The sequence below is a fragment of the Chiloscyllium plagiosum genome, unplaced genomic scaffold, assembly GCF_037043375.1.
Source record: "Chiloscyllium plagiosum isolate Xiang-an unplaced genomic scaffold, Cpla_swu_hap1 HiC_scaffold_9, whole genome shotgun sequence".
In the NCBI taxonomy this organism is placed as follows: Eukaryota; Metazoa; Chordata; class Chondrichthyes; order Orectolobiformes; family Hemiscylliidae; genus Chiloscyllium; species Chiloscyllium plagiosum.
Genome location: NW_028270147.1, coordinates 82201737 through 82227507, shown reverse-complemented (window position 1 = coordinate 82227507; position 25771 = coordinate 82201737). Strand labels below are relative to the sequence as shown.

Here is a 25771-nt window from a genome sequence, read left to right as displayed (position 1 = left end):
AAGTCTACAACATATGAGGTGAGCAGCACAATGTGATTCCTCCCAGTGAGGGGCGAACCAAGCAAGACAAACAGCACTGAAATGAGACAGCATTAGGCACTGGCACCAAAGCAACAATTGTTCCTTTCCACAAGACATACACAAGGCAATATTTCAGAGCTCCTGTAATAATACATTACCAGGAGCACCAGCTGTGCTGTACAAATACCACCAGCTGCACTGTTCAAATATGTTTGCTGCTGAGAATCTTGAGACACTAGCGTTTATATTTCATCAGGCCACATTCTGAAGAAGATACCAACAGGTTGCATCAAAAAGCAGTCGCCATTCTGCAGCCCACACCCCATGTTATGTGATAGCAATCAAAAGTGTAAGGAATCTACTGAGTCAGAGGAGAGGAGAAACCGAGAGGATACGAGGCAAGAAAGAAAACAATCACAAGAACAGGGTTACATATGATTCAACCTAGAAATGCAAGTGGCGGTGGAGGACAGTCAGCTCATTTTAGCTGGACATCAAACGCTTTTTAGAGCAAATTTCCATACGCTAGAGCACATCCCCCAGAGTCATTAAGTGTCCCTCCACAGCAGAGCTCAGTACTCTGGAACTTCAGTGTCCTTTATCATTAAACTTAATCTGCAGCAAAGCAATGTACCTCAGACCATCATTCCTCCTCAGCACCATGCCATTTAATCCAGCCTGTTATGCCCCAGGCCTCTGGATTTGCTCTTCACCAAATTCCCATGTAGGATAGTAATATAAACTAATGCTCTTTCCTCACTTCTTACGAGTCACTTCAAAGTCATGCATGAGCACAGTATTAATTCTGAGTGAAAATAAAATCCAAGCTACTCCACCATATTTCTAAGACAGCCATTAATTGCATATCCCATCTAAGTGACAACACATGCATCAACTGTACATATAATATTGACCCTGGATTGCTTTCCACAAAATATTGATGCTTAAAGTCCACCTGATATATGTAGTAATTGGAACAAAGTCAGCCAGGTAGATCTCATAGAATATGAGTTTCCTGATTGTGACCTTTGATGTGAAGGGCACTGCTTGTCACTGGCCACTTGGGTGTTTCCTTTCTTCCTGGTGGTGGAAATTTGAATAAAGATTCATGCACCTTGTGTCTCTCACTGTGTGTCACACCTGCACACACACCACATGGGTGCTGGGGGGAAAAATAAGCACTATCGCATTTGGGCGGTAGTGTGGGGGTAAAAACAAAAAAAAGAAAGAAAATAAAAAGCAGGAATGTCAAGCATCCTAAAAAAAAAAGGAGTGTTGCAGTAGTGTGGGGGTAATAATAAAAAAAAAGGAGTGACAGACATCCTTTAAAAAGAAAAAAAAATAAACAGGAGTGTCAGGGGTTCTGCTCACTCAAGAAGCCAGCTCTGAGCTAGCGGGGTCGGTGTCATATACTGTGCATGTGTAAGTAAAGGGTGACTTGGTGATGGGATACTGGCCTTCATAGAGTTATTTCAATACAAAACCTTATTGTTCCATTGAACCGGTTTCCTCACCTTTCTGGAATACCCCCTGCCCCCATGTGTTCCAAGGTCATTCAAACAGTACTTTTTGAATGCCAACAATATCCTTTTTATCGGGGGTATGTATGGAGGAAATACAAAGTTTAATAGGGGCATAGAGTTGAGGTGTAATGCTGCATACGTATGACAACTGATAAGGCCATAATTAATGTACTATGTGGCATAGTGGTACTGGAGTTACTTAAAAGAGTTTTATCAGCATTGGATCCTGCACCCATTTCTGATAAAGCGTTGCTGTTGAATACAATGCATGTTTGAATAATTTCTTCCAAGTTAGAAACTTTGCCTTTTAGTACTCGTTATTAATGTGGCTTCATTCAGCTCTAGGGCTGAGGGTGCCAGTAACTCTTTTAATTGGTTTGAACACCTAATGTTTGTACTGTTGAAGGTATCCCTTATTGCACTATGCCTAATAATATGGTGATAGACCCCAGAGATATAACAACAGAACTTCTTCGTTAACTGGTATAGATTTTGAAGTCTTATATGTTTATCTCCAATTACCCTGAAGCTGGACGATGTTAAGATTTGGCGAGTCCAAGATTGTTTTGAAATGTAAGTTCTTTTTTTCCAAAGCGTCACTTGAGAAATTACAGCATGTGAGCAAACCATTTAGCTGAACTGGTCTATGTTTATGCTTCACTTCAGGGTCATCCCCATTCCTCTTCAGCTAACTCCATCAGTATAGCATTCTCTTAGTGTCTCATCTGTTGATTTTGCTTTCCCTTGAAAACAGTTGTCCTTTCATAAATATAAAGTCCTTCATCAGGACACTCCCACCTTCTCCAGCATCTATTTTCTTGCAAAATGAGAATTTATCTATTCAGTATTCTCTGACTTATATAAATCGGTGGCATCAGCGTTGTAAATTGTTCTTGTACTCTCTCCAGTATGTCTATGTCTTTTCTATAACTTGGAGATCAGAATTGTGCACAGTAATTTAGTTTTTCGGTCTATTCCAGATAATGTAATTTCTGGGTTTTTTTTTCAGTTTGTCAGTCTAGGAATGAGCTGCACTTTTTTTTAAAAAATGGTCTTATTAACTTCTTCTAGTGATTTGTGCACCCGTAACTTACATTTCTTTGGAAACTAACTCTCAAGAAGGTGGAGGTACAAGAAGAATACCTCTGTTTTCTTCCCATCAAAAGTCACTGCCTCTCAATTATCTGTATTAAAATTAATTGGTCAATTCCCCACACACTCTGCAGAGAAAATGTCTTGGGTTTTGTTGCAGCCTTCCACGTTATTGACTATGCCCACAATCTGCTGTCATTCATAAAATCTCCAATTACTACTGTAAGCAGTGAACAACTGTGATCCTAACACCAATACTTAGGGAGCCTGATTATTTTAATTATTCATTCAATGGCGTTGGGAAGGGATCTTCCAAGATTTTGGCCCAGTGGCAGTGAAGGATTTCCCACCTTTTGTCAGTCTGAATAGATACCCTTCACTCCAGTTCTGTTTTGTTGCCAATTTGCTAGCCATTTTGCGACTTGACTCCCTTGCTCCACATTTTCTGATTGAAGTTGTGAGCCCTGGCTTTTATTTCAAAGGGAATGCAGTACAAAAAAAGGGAAGTCCTGCAAAAATTACGCAAGGCACTAGTTAGATCACAACTGAAATACCATGAAGAGTTTTGTTACTCTTGTCTAAGGCATTGGAAGCAGTCCAGGGAAGATTCAGTGAGTTGTGAAGGTATAAAAGGAATTTCATCTGAGAGAATGAAAGGAAGTGGGAAAGAGCTGCTTGGTGACCATTGTGCTCCTGACACCTTGGAGTCCGGATCCGCATTTTGGGAAGTCCTGCTGTAGCTAGTACTACTTGAATAATGAATATATCTATCAACCACCAGCACAATTCCAACTGCCCAAAAACTGCACCACTTATACTCGTAGAGGTAACTTGTGTTATGTGTTCCATGATTGAAGTATGTCGAAAAATTGGGCATTGTCTATGCACAAGTTTGGTCTTAGCACCTTGTGAAATGTAATTGCTGTTGTAATGTTGGGAAGACTAGAAGGACATTTTCTGGATGACAAACAACAGTCAGAACAATAACCAGGTAATTTATTTTACTGCTGATTGCTGGCATTGTCTCTGCAAATGCATTTTGCGATTCACCATTCAATTTCAAATTTTTATATTTGAACAAGAAAATAACTTAGATTAGTAATATCGCAGACAAAAATTCTCCATTGGGTTGTTGTCAGTCAGGGCAGATTACAACTTCTAAATCCATCATGATTGTACTGAATGTAGAGGGACAGGCACAAATAACCCATGCCTATTCTTACATTCCAAAATGATTTTCAAAATAACTTAAATTGTAAGAAAATTCATTTCTGAAAGAAAGAGAGCAGTTTTCAAGAAATTGAGCAATTGGTGCTGGAATTAAAAAAAAAGTTATTTTCCCAAATTATTCTAACCATTAATCCAAACATTAATCAGTGTTTTCTGTGGCAGAGAATCCTCACCCTGTCCACAAGAAAATAAATATAAGGCCTTCTCATTCTTTTCCAGCCAGACTTCTTTTTGTTATTTTCCTTCAAAATTGAAAGAATATTGAGAATGCCTGGAATTTGACTTAAAAATCCTGTTCCACTCCATTTTCAATGTAATTACAATGCACTTAATCTGCCAAGTCAGCAACTCCCACATAGACAGAAGGATCTTTTTAAAAATGACCGATGAAAGCCATTTTCGTGTCTGGGCAACAATTGTGCAATAAGGGTAAATTTGCTGACTGCTAACATAAGATCACTTATCTCTTAAGTAAATTCGTTGAACAAAGTCCAAAGCGTTCGGCTTGTCATTTTTATGTTGATTGTGACTTGCAACTTAGCCACTTAATGACTGAACAAGAGACTGGAGCCACAATGAATCTAACTGTAAGGCGAGCAAATTTGTCGCTTCAAATACTACGTAAATACAGACGAGTTCAGATACACTTTCTTCCCATATAACATGAAAAATGAGTCAAAAAGGATTTTGGGATATGTAACCAGATTTTCATCCAGCCTGAATTTACACAGAATTCAAAGAGAAGAGTAGAATTTGTGTCAGTTTTTAATAGCTTGCAGTGGTGAGCAATCTGAGGTTGGAAATATAAACAAGATAGTAACAGACTTCAGGAATACATTAACTGCTGAAACAGACAGATGGAATATAAGGCAGGGGAGTATGCACTGATACAGTTTGGAAGGAAGAATGAAGACAAGTAGTGTAATGTTAATTTTAAGGCCAGGTACAGAAAGAAAGAGACCTGGGGTGCTAAAATGCAAAGGGAAAATAAATATAAAAATTTGAAATTGAATGGTAAATCGCAAAATGCATTTGCAGAGACAATGCCAGCAATCAGCAGTAAAATAAATTACCTGGTCATTGTTCTGACTGTTGGTTGTAATCCAGAAAATGTCCTTCTAGTCTTCCCAACATTACAACAGCAATTACACTTCACAAGTACCTCATTAGCATTGAAGCACATCAGATTAGAGATTAGATTAATTACAGTGTGGAAACAGGCCCTTCGGCCCAACAAGTTCACACCGACCCTCCGAAGAGCAACCTACCCAGACCCATTCCCCTACACCTAACACTATGGGCAATTTAGCATGGCCAATTCACCCAACCTGCACATTTTTGGACTGTGAGAGGAAACCGGAGCACCCGGAGGAAACCCACGCAGACACGGGGAGAATGTGCAAACTCCAGACAGACAGTCGCCTGAGGCAGCAGTGCTAACCACTGTGCCACTGTGCCGCTCATAAAACTTTTGGAACATTGAAACTTTTGGAACAATGAACAGTGTTCTATACAAGTTCAATTTGTTTGTTTGGAGAATCTTAGTTGAATTCTCCATGGTCACACTTACAGCAAAAAGACATCAATCCAGCAATATTAACTAGTGCTCAGATTCTGGCCTGAGTAGCTTTAAACGATAAACTTTAATATATAGAAGCAAACAATTGTGACTGTGAGAAATCTGAAACAAAGGGAGGAAATGCAGGAAAAGCTCATAGGGTCTGATAGCAGCATCAGACAGAAAAAAAAAGCTAACATTTCAGCTCCATGACCTTTCATCAGTAGCGGGTGGAAGTTAGACAAAAGCAAAATATCCCCCTGCAGATATAGAAAACTAGAAATAAAATTCCATAAAACATTAGGAATATTTTAGGAAAGTGCAAGGATAGAGAGTCAGAAAAAGAACAAAAGGGTAAGTCGGTGGTCTCAGTGATTTGAGATGCAAGGTCAAACAGAGAGGTAAGAGGACAAATGAAGAAATAAATATGTCTGGAGGAGGTGTCATACATAGCTGGCAAGTTAAAGTGAACAAAAAGGAAATAAGAGACAAGAAACTAGATAAAACAAAGACAAAGGAAGCAGAGTAAGGGTAGAGGTTAGCATTTTTAAATTGTTGAATACAATGTTGGTCCGGAAAGAAGATCCCAGGCAGATCTTAACTCAATCTCCTTTCCTGGAACGCACTAAGAAAGGTATTATCAATTGAGTGGATATTTCAAATACAAAGGCACAGATTGCCGTAGATCTTCAAGGGGTGAAATCCACAAGTTGAAACTTTATTGCTGGAACAGCACAGCAGGTCAGGCAGCATCCAGGGAACAGGAGATTCGACGTTTCGGGCACAGGCCCTTCTTCAGGCCCTGTGCCCGAAACGTCGAATCTCCTGTTCCCTGGATGTTGCCTGACCTGCTGTGCTGTTCCAGCAATAAAGTTTCAACTTTGATCTCCAGCATCTGCAGACCTCACTTTCTCCGTGAAATCCACAAGGTCTGTCTAATCAAAGCAACCACCCATCTTCTTTGTAAAAAGACTTCGGATTTGGAACAGGTCACATGATGAGACAGCCCTTTTTTTAAAAAACAGAAACAGCAAGAACAGTCCCTCACCCCCAAGATAATACCATGGAAGAAGGGCGCACCCTGAGCTGTTTCAGATTCGAGTTCCCCCTGAGAGCCAACCTCCTGGAAATTCAGCCGCAAGAAGCCTCACAGCTTTCTGGGGCGCCTTTACTTCACAAAATGTTCACCTCAACTAAAGCATCAACTCATTTCAGAAGCGTCAGTCCTGCCACAAATGCAGAGAGAGAGAGACATCGTTTTATCTTCACCTGTCATTAACCTTTGCGAGGGTTAGTGTGCGAGAGATGAGTGCATGAAATGTCACGTTTTAACTGCGGTAATGGTACGATCTTTTATAAAACTAACAAAAAAGTTTGCTGCTGGAGCTGCTTAATTGAGATAATTGCGCTGAAGACGAGGGAATACACGTTGCGTACAGAAAATTTGGTTTACAGTTTAGGCTGAGAGAGGGGCATTCAATCAGATTTTCAATCTGAGAGGAAATACAATTTTTCTGCTCAGCTTTCAACCTTTCCCCATGGAGTGGGTGGACACATTTGTTTCCATAGTTCCCACCCTGGCATCAGCTCTCCATTTCTCTGCAGAGTCTGGTCTGGTAGGGGCTGGGAACAGGGTCCGGGTCTCATCCTCCGGCAGTTCCCGGGTACCAGAGTGTATCGCCTCCGAGCTTACAACCTGGAAACTCGCCCCAGTCAATCCGCACGGTCAGACCAGACAGAACCAAATACAGAACTTGTATCTTTTTTTTAAACTGGATTCAGGCGTCCGCTTTAAAACACACACACACAAAAAAGTCTAACTTAGCAATGTATTTTAAATAGAAAGACATTAAAGGTATTATAAGCTCTTCTTAAGTGCACTCCAAACTGAGTCATTCTAACAAAGGCTACAGGAACTGTAACTTCACCAGTGAGAACTGCAGCAGGAACTTGACGGAATAGCCAGAGCAACAAGTTTCACAAAAACGCATCAAAACAAACAGGCGATTATAGTGTATCAGCCTCTACATCGCCGGTCGCATTTCACTCACCCGGTTTGTTTGTATCCTTTTCTCTGCTGCTTACTCTTCCTCTTTCTATCCGAAACAATCTGGAATGTGACGTTGCTTCTACAGTAAGCGAAAAGTGAAAACCGCTGCGAATTCTCTGCATAAAGCAATCTTTCTTTCTCTCTCCTCCTTCCTCCCTGTTCGAAGCCAATGACGTTCAATTTTTTTTAAAGCGTCTGTGCTCCCTCATTCTCGACCCTGACCTGTCCCATCACTCGGAATTCTAAACTCTCATATCGTATATCTTTCCACCGTCTGGGTGATCCTAATGAAAATGATTATTTCAATTTTTTTCTTTGCATTTGTAACTTTTGTGAATCAAAATTACAAATGCAAATTTACGACATAACACGCCCTCTTTTTAACACGCCCACTTGCTCGGTGTCCTTTTTTAGTTCATGATGGCTGGCTAGACCAACATTTATCGCCCACCCCCACTTAGCCCTTCAGAAGATGGTAGTGACCTGCCTTCTTGAACTGCTATGATGTGGAGGTGCTGGTGTTGGACTGGGACAGACAAGGGCTTTTGCCCGAAACGTCGATTTTGCCTGTCCTCAGATGCTGCCTGAATTGCTGTGCTCTTCCAGCACCACTGATCCAGAATCTGGTTTCCAGCATCTGCAGTCATTGTTTTTACCAAAGTTAAAAATCACACAACACCAGGTTATTGTCTTAAGAAGGACAAAGAACATTTACAGCCCAGGAGAGGCCCCTCGGCCCTCCAAGCTTGAGCCGATCCAAATCTACTGTCTAAACCTATCGCCCAATTCCTAAACATCTGTACCCTCTACTTCCCACCTACTCATGCATCTGTGCAGACACACCTTAAATGAATCTACCGTGCCTGCCTTTACAGCCTCTGCTGGCAATGTGTTCCAGGCAGCTACCACCCTCTGTGTAATATACTTGCTGCGTACATCCCCCTTAAATTTTTCACCTCTCACCTTGAAAGCGTGACCTCTTGTTATTGAATCCCTCACCCTGGGAAAAAGCTTATTTCTATCTACCCTGTCTATACCCTTCATGATTTTGTAGAATTCAATCAGGTCCCCTCTCAATCTCCTTTTTTTCTAATGAAAACAATCCTAACCTACTCAACCTCTCTTCATAGCTAGCACCTTACATACCAGGCAACATCCTCGTAAACCTTCTTTGCACCCTCTCCAAAGCGTCCACATCCTTTGGTAATGTGGCAAACAGAACTGTACATAGTATTCTGTCCCAGTCAAAGGGGTGACCTTCCTCATCTGCATGTATGGATGTTAATGAGAGAGGATCATGTCGTTTTGTGGCTAGTTGATGTTCAGGTATCCTGGTGGCTAGTTTTCTGCCTGTTTGCCCAATGTAGTGTTTGTTACAGTTTTTGCATGGTATTTTGGAAATGACATTAGTTTTGCTCGGTGTCTGTACAAGGTCTTTCAAGTTCATTAGCTGTTGTTTTAGTGTGTTGGTGGGTTTGCAGGCTAACATGTGCCAAGGGGTCTGAGTAGTCTGACAGTCATTTCTGAAATGTTTTTGATGTAGGGGAGAATGTCTAGGATTTCTGGACACATTTTGTCTGCTTGTTTGGGTTTATTGCTGAGAAATCGGTGGACTGTGTTTATTGGGTACCCATTCCTTTTGAATACACGGTATAGGTGATTGTCCTCTGCTCTGCTTAGTTCCTCTGTGCTGCAGGGTGTGGTGGCTTGTTGGAATAATGTTCTGATGCAGCTTCGTTTGTGGATGTTGGGGTGGAGCAATCATGAACATCAACAAGCCACAAAACGACATGACCCTCTCTCACTAGTATCCTTACGATGAGGAAGGATACCACTTCGACTGAGACAACACATCTATCCTCGGACAAGCCAAACAGAGACACGCATGAGAATTCCTAGAAGCATGGCATTCCAATCGGAACTCTATCAACAAACATATTGACTTGGACCCAATTTACCATCCCCTGAGAAAAAGAACCGGAAATGACATCACCACAGGAAATGACATCACCAACCCAAAGAAAGCCAAACATATAAATAGAAAGCAGGAATCATCAGCCTTGCTTTCTTCCGGAGCCTTGCTGAAGCTGTTACCTAGTATGGTGACGAAATGTTGGCCAGCAAACCAATATCCAGGGCCTCAACCTTAGCTACAAATCTTCTCAAAACTCATTAACCTTCTTCAGTGTTGTTGGAGTTGCACTCATCGAGGAAAATGGGGATTATTCCATCACACTCCTCACTTGTGCCTGAGGGAGTCAGGAGGTAAATTACGGTGACAGCATTCCTAGCATTGTATCCACAATATTTATGTGTCTTGTTCAATTCAGTTTCCAGTAAATGGAACCCTCAGGATGTTGATACAAAGAACAAAGAAAATTTACAGCCCAGGAACAGGCCCTTTGGCCCTCCAAGCCTGAGCTGATTGAAATCCACTGTCTAAACCTGTCACCAAATTCCTAAGCATCTGTATTTCTCTGTTCCCCACATACTCATGCATCTGTCCAAATGCATCTTAAATGAATCTACTGTTCCTGCCTCTACTACCTCTGCTGGCAACGTGTTCCAGACACCCTCCACCCTCTGTGTAAAGTACTTGCTGTGTGTGTCCCCTTAAACTATTCACCTCTCATCTTGAAAGCATGACCTCTCGTTATTGAATCCTTCACCCTGGGAAAAAGCTTATTCCTATCTACCCTGTCTATACCTTCATGATTTTGTAGCTCTCAATCAGGTCCCTCTCAATCTCCTTTTTTCTAACCTACTCAATCTCTCTTCATAGCTAGAACGTTCCATACCAGGCAACAATTTGGTAAACCTTCTCTGCACCCTCTCCAAAGCGTCCACATCCTTTTGGTAATTAGATTACTTACTGTGTGGAAACAGATCCTTCGGCCCAACAAGTCCACACTGACCCGCTGAAGCGCAACCCACCCAGACTCATTCCCCTACATTTACCCCTCACCTAACACTACGGACAATTTAGCATTGCCAATTCACCTAACCTGCACATTTTTGGACTGTGGGAGTGAACCGGAGCACCTGGAGGAAACCCACGCAGACACAGTAAGAATGTGCAAACTCCACACAGTCAGTCGCCTGAGGCGGGAATTGAACCTGGGTCTCTGGTGCTGTGAGGCAGCAGTACTAACCACTGTGCCGCCAATGTGGCGACGAGAACTGTACACAGTATTCCAAATGCGGCCGAACTAATGTCTTGTACAATTTTAGCATGACCTGCCAGCTCTTACACTCAATACCCTGTCCGATAAAGGCAAGCATACCATATGCCTTCTTGACCATTCCATCCACCTGTGCAGCAACTTTCAGGGTACAATGGACCTGAACGCCTAGATCTCTCTGGTCATCAACCTTTCCAAGGCTCTTCTGTCTACAGTTTGGTTTGTCCTAGAATTAGACTTCCAAAAATGCATCACCTCACATTTGCCTGGATTGAACTCCATCTGCCACTTCTCTGCCCAACTCTCCAGTCTATTTATATTATCCTATATTCTTTGACAGTCCCTTATGCTTTCTGCTACTCCACCAATCTTCATGTCATCTGCAAACTTACTGTTCAGACCGGCTCTTCCAGATCATTTATGTATATTACAAACAACAGCGGCCCCAGCGCTGATCCCTGTACAACACCACTGGTCACTTTTCTTCATTTTGAGAAACCCCCTTCAACTACTACTCACTGTCTCCTGTTGCTCAACAAGTTCTTTATCCACCTCGCTAGAACACCCTGTACACCATGTGACTTCACTTTCTACATTAGTTTACTATGGGGGAGGTTTTTGACCTACTGCAGTCCAAGTTTAGCTCAGTTGGCTGTATTGTTGGTTTACAGAACAGTGTGATGCCAACAGCATTGGTTCAATTCCAATCAGTGGTTTGAGGTTATTATGAAGAACTCTCCTTCTCAACCTCTTCCTTCGCTGGAGGTTCTGGGGGTTCTCTGGCTAAATCACCACCAGTGGTCAGGTATGTCTATGGCAACACAACAACTGGAGGTAGTCCCACAATGTGTTAGGGAAGGATTTTGACCCTATTCTTCTGCCATGCTTATTTGTTGACACAACAGTCAGGAAATGTCTCTCCTTTCCATAGTGCTATTATGACTTTTAAATGTTTCTGGGGGATTTTCCAGTGTTACAATTGTAACAAATCACCATGGGATCAATAGAGGAGACAGTCGTAAAGTTATCTTGTTGCTGTTTCTTAGACTGTAAAGGGACTAGGTGAAGTAAACCTTGTGAAACTGCTTCACCTTGATCAGAACAGGGAACCAGCAGGTGAGGACCTCTGCTTTTTTTTATTCACTTCAAAGACATGGGCATCACTGGCTGGGCCAGCATTTACTGAACCACTGCAGCCCATGAAGAAGTGGTCTTATGAAGAGTCAAATCAGACTCGAAATGTTAACTGTTTTTCTCTCCACAAAAAGCTGCCACACCTGCTGAGTTTCTCCAGCCTTTTCTGTTTTCATTTCCAATTCCCAGCTCCCTCAGTATTTTGCTTTTATTTGAATAAAAGCAAATCTGTGGAAGCAATATTATCGAAAGCTTCATTGGCACCCCGTCCACAATGAACTTTCAATCTCTCCAGTCTTGGAACGCAATGCCAAAGGAGGGGTTATGGAAATACTGTTGATCCATTCAAATGCAAATTGGTGCAATTTCTCTCTATACTCTCTCGAAATGTTATTTTGTGAAACATCTTGAGACTTGAATTGTGGTAAGTGTAGCTTACTAAAAGGAACAAATGATTTTTGATTAAGAGTTCCTAAAACTCTCCAGTGGTGGGTCATTTTTCAGATCATGATTAAATCTGCTGTGGACGAATTGGTAGATACAAAATGTAACTGTGTCATTCACCTACACAGTGTACTAACAAGTATAGATCCGAGACTTGGAATTCTGTGGCAGAAAACTCACCTCTTGATGTTCTAAAGGCTGTCTCCTAGTTACTAGGAACAAGGCAGGAGTGTGGGGGAGTACTCATAAATTGTTTGGGTGAGTGTAGCTCCACAACATTTAAATATGACCTCAACCAATGCAAAGCAGTCCACTTGACTGACATCTCATCCACAACCTTGAACGTTCTTTTTTCCAGCAGTGGTATACAGTGGCAGCAGTGTATAGCATCTACAAGATGTGCTGCAGCAATTAACCAAGGCATTGCCACAGCATCTTCCAAACTTGTCTTCTGATACCATGAAGAACAAGGGCCGCAGACACACCACTGATGAGGGAATGCCTTTGCCTACAAATCTTCACCAAGCCACATACCATCTTGACTTGGAATTCTTGCACTATTCCTTCATCTTCATTGAATCAAAATCCTAAAGCTCTCCAACAGCTCTATGGTTGTATTTATGTCACATGGACTGCAGTCATGACAGAAGGTTGTGTCTATAATCTTCTCAAGGGTAATTAAGGAAGGGCAATGTGTGCTATCTTTGCTCACATTCCAAGAGTGAATAAAGTAAAGGTTTCTGCAATGTATCTGCTGGATATCTTTTTAACTCCCATATCCAAATCTTCTCCACAAAATTGTAAACCCGACAGGTGAATGTAGTTTGACTACTGAGGTAGGGAACGATCTTTAAAAGATCTGTTTCAAATGTAACAGCAGTATTTTTTGTTTTGTTTTGCAGAAAACAATCCCAGTTAAATGCTTTCATGTGGAATGTTTACTGCGGTATGCTAATTGCTCTCAGCTCACATTAACTAGAGGTGACAGTGACCCTCAGGTTAAACCACCAACAGCTATCTCTATCTGATGAGAGACAGTTTTATGGTCCTCTGGGACTATGATGATTTTATAGACCTTTGTGTGTGGCTGCATCAAGCTGTGCGTGGATCCCCGGTACGCAAACACCAAGTGTCACTATGTACTGAGGTTCTACCTGTCCCCGGTGTTGCGAAGGATGGGCCTGGCCTCGCTGCCGCGGAATGCTCTGAGTAGTTGGACCGTTCCGTATCACCTGTCCTTCGTGGAGCAGTTTATGAAGAAAAACACCTTTGACCACAAGTCCACCAGGAAGTGGTCAGCACGTAGTGTCACTGAGACCCTTTTGGAAAAGGAGAGGGCGGATCCTATCGAGCGGTTCCCTGAGCAGACTGTCAAAGCCATTTGGCAGAATGCCTCATCGCCAGAACTTTCCAACAAGCACCAAGACATGGCTTGGCTGGTGGTGAGAAGGGCACTGCCAGTGAGATCCTTTATGCGGGCCCGGACTCTCAGCCACACCGCCCTCTAAGCGGCTGCGGGGGGGACGAGACTGTCACACACCTCCTTCTGGAATGTGCCGATGCAGAAGAAGTCTGGAGAGGAATGCAGTGGTGTTTGTCGAGGTTCGTCCCGAGCAGTGCCATGACACGGGACTCCGTGCTCTACGGCCTGTTTCCCAGGATGCACACCGAGACGAACATCAACTGTGCCTGGAGGATCATCAACTCGGTGAAGGACGCTCTCTGGGCGGTCCGAAACCTGTTGATCTTCCAGCTGAAGGAGTTGACCCCGACTGAGTGTTGCAGACTGGCACATTCCAAGGTTCAGGACTACGTGTTGAGGGACGCGCTGAAGCCTGGGGCAGCTGCCGCCAAGGCGCGGTGGGGAAAGACCACCGTGTAACATCTGCCTGCCTAAAGAAGAACAGGGGGCCCGTGCAGTCATTTGGGCTCTGCTGACGCCTCAGCTAAAAACGTAATCGTACAGACCTGTAAATAGGAATGATTACTCTGTTTTCGGTATGCAAACAAATGGAATGTTTACATATGTATGGCATGTCCAGTTGTATAGATCATCAAAGTATTTTAAGAAAAAAGTATATTTTGGAAATAAAACAAAATGATGATTTTATAGAAGCATAGAATTGTACAGCATGGAAACAGACCCTTTGATCCAACCAGGCCACGCCAATCATGTTCCCAAATTAAACTAGTTTCAACTTCCTGCATTTGGCTCATGTCCCTCCAAACCTCTTTCATTCATGAACCTATCCAAATGTCTTTTGTAACCCTATCTGCATCCACACTTCCTCTGGCAGTTCATCCACACACGAACCACTCTCTGTGTGGAAGAGCTGCCCTCATGTCTGTTTTACATCTTTCTCACCTTAAAAATATGGCTCCTGGTTTTGAACTTTCCCATCTTAAGGGAAGGATCTTTGCTACTCATCTTATCTATGCCCCTTATGGTATAAACTTGTATAAGGTCACCTCTCCCCCTCCTAGGCTCCAGTAAAAAAAGGTCCCAGCCTATTTTTATAATTCAAACCCTCCATTCCTGGCAACATCCTGGTAATTTTTTTTCTGAACCCTGTCCAGTTTAATAATATCCATCCTATACCAGGGTGACCAGAACTGGACACAGTTCTCCAGAAGGGGCCTCACCAACATTCAGTACATCCGCAACATCTTGTCTCACCGCTGGTACTTAAGAAAATTGCTGGTTAAGACAAATCTCTGTTCAAAGAAAGGATGCTTGTGGAAAGTTAATGGCTAAGGGTGCCTTGCTATGGGAATTCCATTTAATGATGCGCAGGAGATTGTGTGGAGGAAGTTTGCTTAAAGATTCACCCTGATGCTGAGACTGGGGCAAGCTTGGCACTTCATACATTTTTGCCAAAAATAGTGCATAATGTATAAACATGACGTGGAGTTTTTGAAAAAACCGAAAAAACTGTGGATGCTAGAAATCAGAAACAAGAACAAACATTGCTGGAAAATCTCAGCAGGCCTGGTAACATCTGGGAGAGAAATCAGAGTTAACATTTCGGGTCCAGTGACCCTTCCTCAGAACCCTATTCAGAGTTTCAGTTGTTTTAAGATGTAAATAGGGATGTATTTTCTGTAACTCAGAGCGTAAATTCTCCAAAAAACTGCTGGCAATACTCAGCAGATCAATTAGCTTCAGCGGCTGAAGGAAAAAGGTTACCATTTCAGATCTTATCAAAGCTAGTTTTATAGCCAAGTGGTTAATTCCCTTCTTTTTAACCCTTCTCAGTCAGTTTTAACAAATTATTTACTTATTTTTCAGAACAAGGCTATGACACTAGAATTTAAGCTTACTTGACTGTATCAAAAGGATTGTGCCAGTTCAAAAACCTCCTTGAAAGAAAGAAGCATTTTGTTACCAACAATAATGATAGCGATAATAAAAACATTGAGATAACTCAGATACAGGTAGTAAGCTTAAAAGGAAGAGGGGAGGGATTTTACACTTCGGTCAGGTAAACATAATTGCCATTTAGAATCCTTGAGTTGCAAATGTGAAAACTGAGTTCTATGATGGCTCAGTGATTAGCTCTGCTGCCTCCCAGTACCAGGGACCTGGGTTCAATACCAGCCTTGGATGACTGTCTGGAGTTTACTGTCTGTGTCTGTGTGGGTTTTTTTAGATTCCCTACAGTTTGAAAACAGGCCCCTTGGCCCAACAAGTGCACACCGACCCTCCGAAGAGTAACCCACCCAGACCCATTTCTTGCTGTCTAATGCACATAACACTACAGGCAATTTAACATGGCCAATTCACCTGACCTGCACATCTTTGGACTGTGGGAGGAAACTGGAGCACCCGGTACCCACGCAGACACAGGGAGAATGTACAACAGACAGTTGTCTGAGGCTGGAATTGAACCTGGGACCTTGGTGGTGTGAGGCAGTAGTGCTAACCACTGAGCCACCGTGCTGCCCATCCCTCCAGATGCTTTGGTTTCCTCCCACAGTCCAAAGTTGTGCAGGTTAGAGTAGATTGTGAAGGCTAAATCTGAGGTATTAAAATAATGAACGCTGAATATTGACAGTTCATTTTCATATTGATCATAGGACCGCCCCACCAGAAACATTGGACACAAACAATATGTCTCTGATTTCTTTACACTGACCACTCCATTACAAGGTCAATATGAAAAAAGCACACACACAAAAACATGCACATTTGGACTCTGTCCTAACTTGGGTTCAAAACCTGAAATGGCAGCCAGACATGTTTGCTGGTTTATAACCCTTCACTGCACAAATCTATCATCTATGTATCAGATTCAGACATTTCTCAAGGTTAATAGACAGTTGTCTGAGGTTAGTTTCTTATAGGGTATCTGAAATTACATCCTGTACTCCACTATCAGATAACTTTACATTAAACTGATTTGACTGGTTGAGGTCTTGGTCCTTTTCCTTGGATTTGCTAGTGCATGACTGTATATTTAACTGACTGGAACATGACTGTAATCAGTTCGATTGTCAGCTATGCCATGCCACAGTAATGATTTGGAGATGCCGGTGTTGGACTGGGGTGCACAAAGTTTAAAAAAAAACCTGTTGTACTAATACCTGGTATTGTGTGATTTTTAACTTTATGCCACAGGAAGCACTTCTACAAAGTAGTCTTCACCTTCATTTTCTCCTGACCTTTATGCCTTCCTTTGTGACTTTTAGCCTTGCCCTGGACCCATGTAATTCCTTCTAGATCTGTCCTGACCATTTCTGACACGTATGGCCTGACCCTTCACACGCACCCCAAATCCCACAGGTCTTACTGCCTCCTGCACATCTGCAAACCCTCTCTCAGTTCCCAACCTCTTTGTTTCCCACTGGTTTAATTCAAATGGCCCTTCTTCAGCCAGTCAAGTATTACAGTTGGAGTCTGGGAAGAAGTTCCCAATCCATAACTATTTGATGGTAACATGCCTGGAATTGTAATGTACCTTGTCATGATTTTATAAACCCCAATAAGATCACTCCTCAACCTCCTACGCTCCAGTGAGAAAAGGTCCCAGCCTTTCCAGTTTATTTCTATATTTCAAATCCTCCATTCCTGGCAACATCCTGGAAAATCTTTTTCTGAATCCTCTCCAGTTTAATAACATACTTCCTATAACAGGGCAACCTGAATTACACACAGTACACCAGAAGAGGCTTCACCAACATCCTTTATCTTTAACCTTACTGTGGTGCTGCAATATTATCTCATATTCCACAGTTACAACTGTCAGAGGTAAGTTATTACAATGGCAAGAACCAAAAATAAGGTAAAACTCGATAGGTTTGCAGGGCCCCTGGAGAGAAACAGAGCTAACCTTTCAGGTTGAATACATTTTATCAGAACTAGGGATTCTATGTTGGACAACTCACATCCTGGCTCACCAAAGCCTTTCCACCATTTACAAAGGACAAATCAGAAGTCCAGAATCCTAACACCATCCAGCCCTCTTGATTTCAGTGTGATGAAAGGTCACCCACCTGAAACTCTAACTCTGCTTCTCTCCACATATGCTCCCTGACCTGCTGAATTTTTCCAGCGCTTATTTCAGATTTCCAACATCCTCAGTATTTTGCCCTTGTATCAAACAGTAACCACCATTATTGAGGTACCCCAGGAAACACAAACATATAAATAGAAAGTGGGCTACACCATCAGTGCTTCATTCAGAGGCTCACTGAAGATGTTACCGAGTATGGTAACAAAACGTCCTAAAATGAACCTTCCAGCTCAGCGAGCAAACCTACATCCATAATTATTGAGAATTGATTGCAGTAGATTATTCAAAACTTTCAACAATACTTTATTATGAGTCATTAATAAATAAAGTTTTTGAATATAACTTTCATTCCTATTTTTATAAATCACCCAATTATAATTAATGCTGTGCTAATAGCTAATGAATAAAAATGATATACAGTTCATAAATTACTAATTATTAGCACCACATAGAACATTTGTTCCTTAAATAAGCATCTATACTTGGCAGGCTGCATCTTAGAGAAATGTTTCTTCCATTGAAACAACAGCTGAACCAGTGGTGGATAGAATCTGATTCATTCAAAGTATGGAATATCAAAATGCATCACATGACAGCTAATTACGTTGATGATTGAAATCAAATAAAATCTGATTCTGTACCATCCTTTCAATGACACAAAGGCTGGGAGAAGCTCCTAAGGAAAATCTCTTACCAATTAGAGAAATAGATAAATACTACCAAGGGCAGCTGACAGAGGCATGAGTTTCCGTAGCATTGGCAAAGATGTTTCTTGCTAATTGTTAATGGGCACACATGTATTAGTCAATTCAACAATACATCCCCTCTTTGTGACAATACGGTTTCCTGAGCTTTCAACCATTTTCTGGGCCTCATCGATCAAAACTGGTAGGAAATGACGAACATTCAAAATGGCAAATGTGGACCATTGAGGAGGAACTGCAGACAGTGTTCTGTCTTAGTCTAGGCTGGACAACACATATTAGTCTGGTATTCAATCTGTTCTTGTCTGGTGTCGTATGTTTGGACTTTATGTAGTCAGATTTCAAACTCTCACAGCCATCATGTTTTACATTTTTTTTGGTTTTCTAGCCATTGTAATAACTTACCTCTGATAACTGTAACAATGGAATGTGAGATAACATTGCTACACCTCAGTAAGGTTAAAGATTAAGGTTGTTGGTGTAACCTCTTCTGGAGTACTGTGTAGATGAGATATGAGATGGGACCATTCTTAAATCTTGTTGCTTTATATCTTAATTGGGGCAGTGGTTTGGAGTCCCACAGCTAGTAGCCACAGGGAGATCTGCTTGCAGCTAAGCAATTGTTTGGAGTTCAGCAGCAATCTCACAAAAGAGCAGCATGGTTGATTGGGTCTGCTCTTGAAGATTTCAAACTGCAATCACATAAGACATAGTCAAAGAGATGTACAGCATGGGGACGGACCCTTCAATCCACCTCATCCATGCTGACCAAATATCCTAAATAAATCTAGTCCTATTTGCCAGCATTTGGCCCATATTCCTTGAAGCCCTTCCTATTCATATACTTATCCAGAAAACATTTACATTGTACCAGACTCGGCCACGTCCTCTGAGTGAGAAAGTTGCTCCTTACGTCTGCTTTATATCTTTCCCCTCTCACCCTAAACTTATGCCCTCTATTTTTGGACTCCCCCATCCCAGGCAAAAGACTTTGTCTATTTACCCTCTCCACGCCCCTCATGATTTTATAAAACCTCTATTACGTTACTCCTCAACCTTTGATGTTCCAGAGAATGTCTTTACATGACGGTTTTATGATCCCATTCAACTGCATAGGTGCCCCATGTTCGAATATAGGGCTTGACAAAAGACATGGGCCGAGTTAGAAGATCATTGCTTGAGACGGAATGCTCAGTTAGCTATTAATTTGCTTAACAATCAACCTCAAATGCAGTTCTTGGAATAAAGTTATTCATCGATTCTATGTTGACCTTAAATGTTGTACTAGAGGGTGTCAGCTTCTGTCTTGGCTTAGATTTGATATTTCTGTTTGGATTTGTAAAGCTGTGGTCAGAGTTTCAATTGTGCAACCCAAGTGTGCCTAATCTCCCAGTTTGCATCGATACAAGTCAGCTTTACTAAGTTTTTCTTTGAAGCCGCCAATAATATCTCCTTAAATAACTTCAAAGTTACTTGAGGAAGTTTCTGAGGACAAATATTTAATTGAGATAAAAGTCATGTTGATCAAGCTTAAGAGGTTAAGTTTTTGCATTTTCGTCACTCGGAAAATACAGCATGCAAAAGTTTGAGTTAAGACAGTTAGGGTGAGAAAATTAGAATTGGTATTGACTAGTAAAACTGAAATAGATGCACATGAAGGATGAAGTTTGCACAATGTATTATTACTTTTGAGCAATATAGAAATATAAAACTAAATGTGAAAACAGTTATTTTCATTCAGGTATTTCATGCTCAGTTTCAGTGCAACTATCAACGAAATGTTTCATTACCAGATATTGGAGGTGGAAAAGTGATCCTCAATTATGTTGAAGTCTCTGCATAGAAGGTGATTAAGATGCTTGATGTGAACAGAAAACAATTGATCGACACCATATGATAACTACGGTTACTCTGGAACATCTTAGCTTGAAATTACAAGAAATTGTCTCTAAGCTAGAGAGAGAGAAAGAGAGAGAGAGTCCTTGAGGCAAGGAACTGTAAGTATCTGCAACAGTTAAGGTTCAATCAAGAGAAACGAGGTCATCATATAACCAAATAGAAACATGACTGTCTGGATAATCAGTGCATCCAAATGAAGAAGGAATAATTGAATAAATCAGATAGAAGTATGATCTTAATGTAATGATGGTAATTGTAACTAAGTATAATGTGAGTAAGGCAAAAAACCAAATTTACCCAGTATCCTACAAAGACAGCCGCCAGCTGTGGTCTAATGGAAAAAGAACAATGGAAAAGAGAAACTCTGAAAAGGTTAAGCCTAATATATGTCCATCAGGACTTGACAAAACTGATTTCTACTATTTTTGAGAATAGGGCATGTTGCTGAATATATTGTTTAGCATCATCACTTCATCTGAATTCCCAGACAATTTATTTTTGTAAATATATTTATTATCAATTTTTTTTAACTTTACAAACATATAAAATTATTGAAAAATACAATCAATAACAAATATCAGTATAATAAAAGAAAAAAAACACAAATTACAATACAACTACTGTCTACTAACTACTAACCTACCCTACAGTACAAAACAAACCTAACACTGTGCAAAGCAACACCAATAAATAAGTAAATAACTAATAGGTAAAAAAAAAGAAAGAAAAGCAAAAAAACAAAAAAAATCACAGATTACAGAACAGCTATGTTCGGTGCAAAGCTCCCAAACAAAGGAACGGGAGCATTGTGTATATATTATATAGATATATACCCGTATTAACTCAGGAGATACCCTCTAGGGTCCAGAACTTGACAAACCTAACCATCCTGGTTAAACAAATGCCCTAGTTAAGATAGCTGACAAATCTACAACTCAAGTAGGGCTGCCATGTCTTATAAAAATGGTCTGTTATGTGGTGCACCATGCTTGTAAAAAGGTCCAAGGGAATGTGCTCAATAATTAGTTTCTGCTATCCCAACAAGCCCAGCAGGTTCTCAGACACCCAGTTCATCAGAATATTCTTCCATGCACAGAATACAAGAATAGTTTCTTCACATGCCCATCTAAAGATGGTAAATTCGGTAGACCTAAGAGGAGAGATATCGGGTCTACTTTGACTTCAGTCCTCAATAGCCTCCCTATCTCTCCTACCACAGGAGGTAGGAGCTCCAATAAACACACAGCCTATGGCATGTCCAGAAGCAATGGGTAAGAGTACCTACACTTATTTTATATCTAGGGCACACTGATGATGCCCCTTTTTTAAATTTCACCAGATGATCCGGTGCCAGATGAACCCTGTGCAGAACGTTTAACTGCGTAGCGCATGTCTGATTACAGATTGAGATCTTTTGAGCATTCTCCCATGTTTCAGAAGAGATCTCCACTCCCAGCTCTTGCTCCCAGACCTCACATAACCAGTTAATATCCTGCCAGGCTCTGCCACCCAGCAGGCGATAGAGGGCACAAACCGAAAGGGTGCTTGTGGAACGTAGCAACAACCTCTGTGTATCGGGCTTATAGGGCTTAGTGAGAAGTGTAGTCTTCTTCTGGATGAAATCCCTAACCTGAAAAAAATGAAAAAGACCTCTGCTGGGTAGCCTGTATTTGCGGCTCAGTTGGTCAAAAGACATCATAACCTCCCCCTCAAACAAATCTCCCAAACTAGAAACTCCTCTCGCTGCCCATAGTTTGAACCCTGAGTTCATCATCCCTGGTCAGAACCCAGGCATGCCAACTATAGATGTAAGTGGCAAAGTCTTGGATAAGCAACCCTCACTCTGATGCATTGCCCTCCACGCCTTAACTGTACTAATGACAATGGGGTTCCAGCAATGGTCCATAACTGTCCTCATCTTAGCCATGAACAACAGGTTAATAAGAGGGCACTTTGCCTGGGAGGCCTCGATGTCCAGTCATATTGAGTTTGGATCGTTACCTATCCAATCACAGACAAAGGACAGCAGGGAACTCAATTGATCCCTCCTGATGTCTGGGAAATCAACTCCTCCCCCTCCTTGAGGCAACTGCAATTTAGTAAGTTTGATGAGTGGCCACCCACGATGCCAGACAAAGGAACCAAACCATCCCATAAGCTTCCACAGCATTGACCTGGGAAACATTAGAGGGAGCATACGCATGGGTTAAAGCAAACGAAGAAGAACATTCATCTTAATGAGAAATATTCAGCCCAGCCATGAAATTGGAAGAGCCTCCCATCTCTGGAGATCTCGCCTAATACTGTCGAGCAAGTGAGCAAAGTTAGTCCGAAATAACAAATCAAACTTGGGGGTAATAAAAAATGCCTATGTATCAGAACCCTGCTCGTGACCACTTAAAAGGGAACTTAGGGCCACCTTCAACTTCTGGCACATCCTTAAGGTTCCCCAAAGGCATAGCCTCCGATTTTGCAAAGTTATTCTTATATCCTGAAGTAGCCCCGAATGAATTGATACATTGTATCAAATGGGATATGGCGGTCATCGGGTTCGATAAAAACAGAAGGACATTATCCGCATACAGTGTAATCTTGTGTGCCCTCGATCCCACTTCCGGAGCTGTTATGTGGACGTTCTGACGAATGGCCTCTGCCAGCGCCTCTATCACCAACGTAAACAACAACGGTGAGAGGGGGCAACCTATCCCTACCAATCCTAAAATTCCCAGACTTTACCCCGTTGGTGATGACCGCGGACAGAGGGAGGCAATATAAAACCTCCACTCACCTAGCAAAGACCCCACCCAAACCAAACTGTTCTAAGACATAAAAAAGATATAGCCATTCCACCCGGTCAAATGCTTTCTCTGCATCTAAGGAAATCACCAACCCCTGAATCGATCGTTGCTGACAAACCTGGACCATATTCAGCAACCTTCTAATATTATTAGAGGACCGACGGCCCCTTATAAAGCCTGAGTGGTCCTCTTTAACAATATGGGGCAACACCCTTTCCAATCTCAACACCAGGATCTTAGACAGAATCTTGAAATCTGAATTTAATAGAGAGATGGGCCTGTATGAGGCACAGTCCTCAGGAACCTTCCCCTTCTTAAGAATTAACGAAATATTAGCTTCTCTCAAAGATGGTGGTAGGCATTCATGCAGATAGGAGTGATTGTACATCTCCAACATCGGCCCTGACAGAATCCCTATAAACTCCTTATAAAACTCACCTGGGAGACCATCAGGGCCAGGCGCTTTCCCACTCTGAAGTTGCCTAGCTGCCTCCTGTATTTCCTGAACTGTCAAAGGGGCATTAAGGAGGGAGGCCTGTTCCAAGGTTACCCCTGGGAGGTCCAGGTCTTAATAAAGGTCTCCATTTTAGCATTCCTGTCTTCGCAACCTTCAGAGTTGCGATTAAAAACTCCGAAAAGCCTCATTAATCTTTTTAGCATCGTATGCAAGGACCCTGGCGCTGCGTCGGATTGCCGTAATGGATTGGGGAGCATGCTTTTTCCTAATCAGGAACGCTAATTACTTCCCTGGCCAATCCCTATATTCAAACAACCTTTGTCCAGCAAAAGCAAGTTCTTTCTTTGCGTTTTGAGTCAGTATTGAATTCAAAGCAGCCCGGAGGGCCATCATCCGCTGTAGCTTAGTCACTGAAGGCCGCGCAAAATGTGCCGCCTCGGCGGCTTTCAACCGCGTCTCAAGTAGATGCTGCTGTTCCTTCTTCTGTCGTTTCCGGCCAGCCGAATAGGAAATAGCTAATCCCCTAACAAAGGCTTTAGCAGTCTCCCATAGCATAGACAGACTACTAGCCGTGCCTGAGTCGATAGTCAAGAATTCCTGAAGCTCCTTCAAAAAGTATTCCACAAATTTGGAATCCTTAAGGAGAAAAGGATCCAAATGCCAGTGCCACAAACCTAGCCCTTCACTCTTGGCCTTAACTTCCAAATATACCGTCGCATGATCAGAGATAACTATATTCCCAATTGTGCAACCCATAATTGAAACCAGAAGGGCTGAGGGAGCCAGAAAGAGGTCAATCCTCGTGTGACATTTATGTGGGTTTGAAACAAAGGTGAAGTCCCTGCCGATAGGGTGAAGACATCTCCAAATATCCACAAGCCCCAACTCCTCGCATAAATCAGCCACCTGCTTGGCCTGCAAAGAAATAGTTGGGGACCCACAAGGCATCCTGTCCACTGTCGGATCCAAAACACAATTAAAATCCACCCCCTATAATAATGTGTCGTGTTCCAAAGGCACTCAGCTTAGAGAAAGCAGTAATCAAAGATTTCCGGGGATGCATCGGAGGACAGTAGACATTTAAAAAGCCATATCAAGCCCATGTATCAGGGTTTTACGTATCACAAACCATCCCTGCTCATCTTTCACCTGCTCTAATAATGTGAACGGAAGATTTTCCTGGATAAGTACTGCAACTCCCCTACTTTTAGTAGTAAAGGATGAAAAGAATATCCGGTCATAACCCCGCTGTTGTACCTTCAGGTGTTCCCCATCATCAAGATGGGTTTCCTGCAACAAAGCAATATCAACCCGTTCCCTCTTCAGGCTAGAAAGCACTTTTTCCTTTTAACAGGCGAATGACTTCTCTTGATGTTCCAGGTGCATCATTTAATAAAACACTGAGCCATATCCCCTTTCAGAGTCCCTTGAACCCCTGGGAGGGGGAACCCTGCTTACAAAGTGTCGAGCACAAGTAAATAAAGACTCATAAAGTCGAAGAATTATGTCTACAAAAACTACTCTATCATAACTACAAACAACTATTACTATCAAAAAATTACAAAGAAAACCAACTATAAAACCTTGAATGGAAGTCTCTTCCCCCTGCCCATAAGGGGCACTCACCCCACCCATCCCCTCCTTCACAGCTCCTTCAAACCCGGACTGTGCCCTAGCCTTAGGCCAGAAAAAAAACAAGGAGATGATCTTTAAGTCAACAGAAAAAAGACCAAGTCAGGATGAGCACTCCATCCACCCCTGGCTTCATTTCACCCTACTTGTGACTAAAGAGAAACAGAACAAACAAAAAAAAGGGGTAGACAACAAAGAACATCCACAAAATTTCTCAACAGAAAATCCCATTATAAAAAAAGGAACAACTTATTCCAAGTCTTTTTCCCCCTTTCCAAAAAAAGAACTTATTAGGGAGAAAGAAAGGAATAAAAAAAAGGAAAACGTGGGGAAAGAAGGAAAAGAGAATGAACATTAATCATATTCTTCAGGCCAATCCATCTATTTTAAAGTGTCGACAAAGTTTTTAGCTTTATCCGCCGAGTCAAATGTATAAACTGAGTCCTCGTGGCTGAAACGAAGTACTGTGGGGTATCTCATGGAGTACTGGATGCCCAGGTTCCTCAGCCTCTTTTTAACTTTATCGAAGGACTT

At 41.9% G+C, this 25771-nt stretch overlaps 1 protein-coding gene across 1 annotated transcript in view; it reads right to left on the bottom strand.

The window, feature by feature from the left end:
• The window catches only part of LOC122554592 (flavin-containing monooxygenase 5-like), a 47083-nt gene extending 39433 nt beyond the window's left edge, over nt 1–7650 (bottom strand). Inside the window, exon 1 of the mRNA XM_043699859.2 lies at nt 7476–7650. The gene's annotated coding sequence lies outside the window, so the exon portion shown is untranslated. The remainder of the gene's footprint in view (nt 1–7475) is intronic.
• Nucleotides 7651–25771: the final 18121 nt, after the last annotated feature.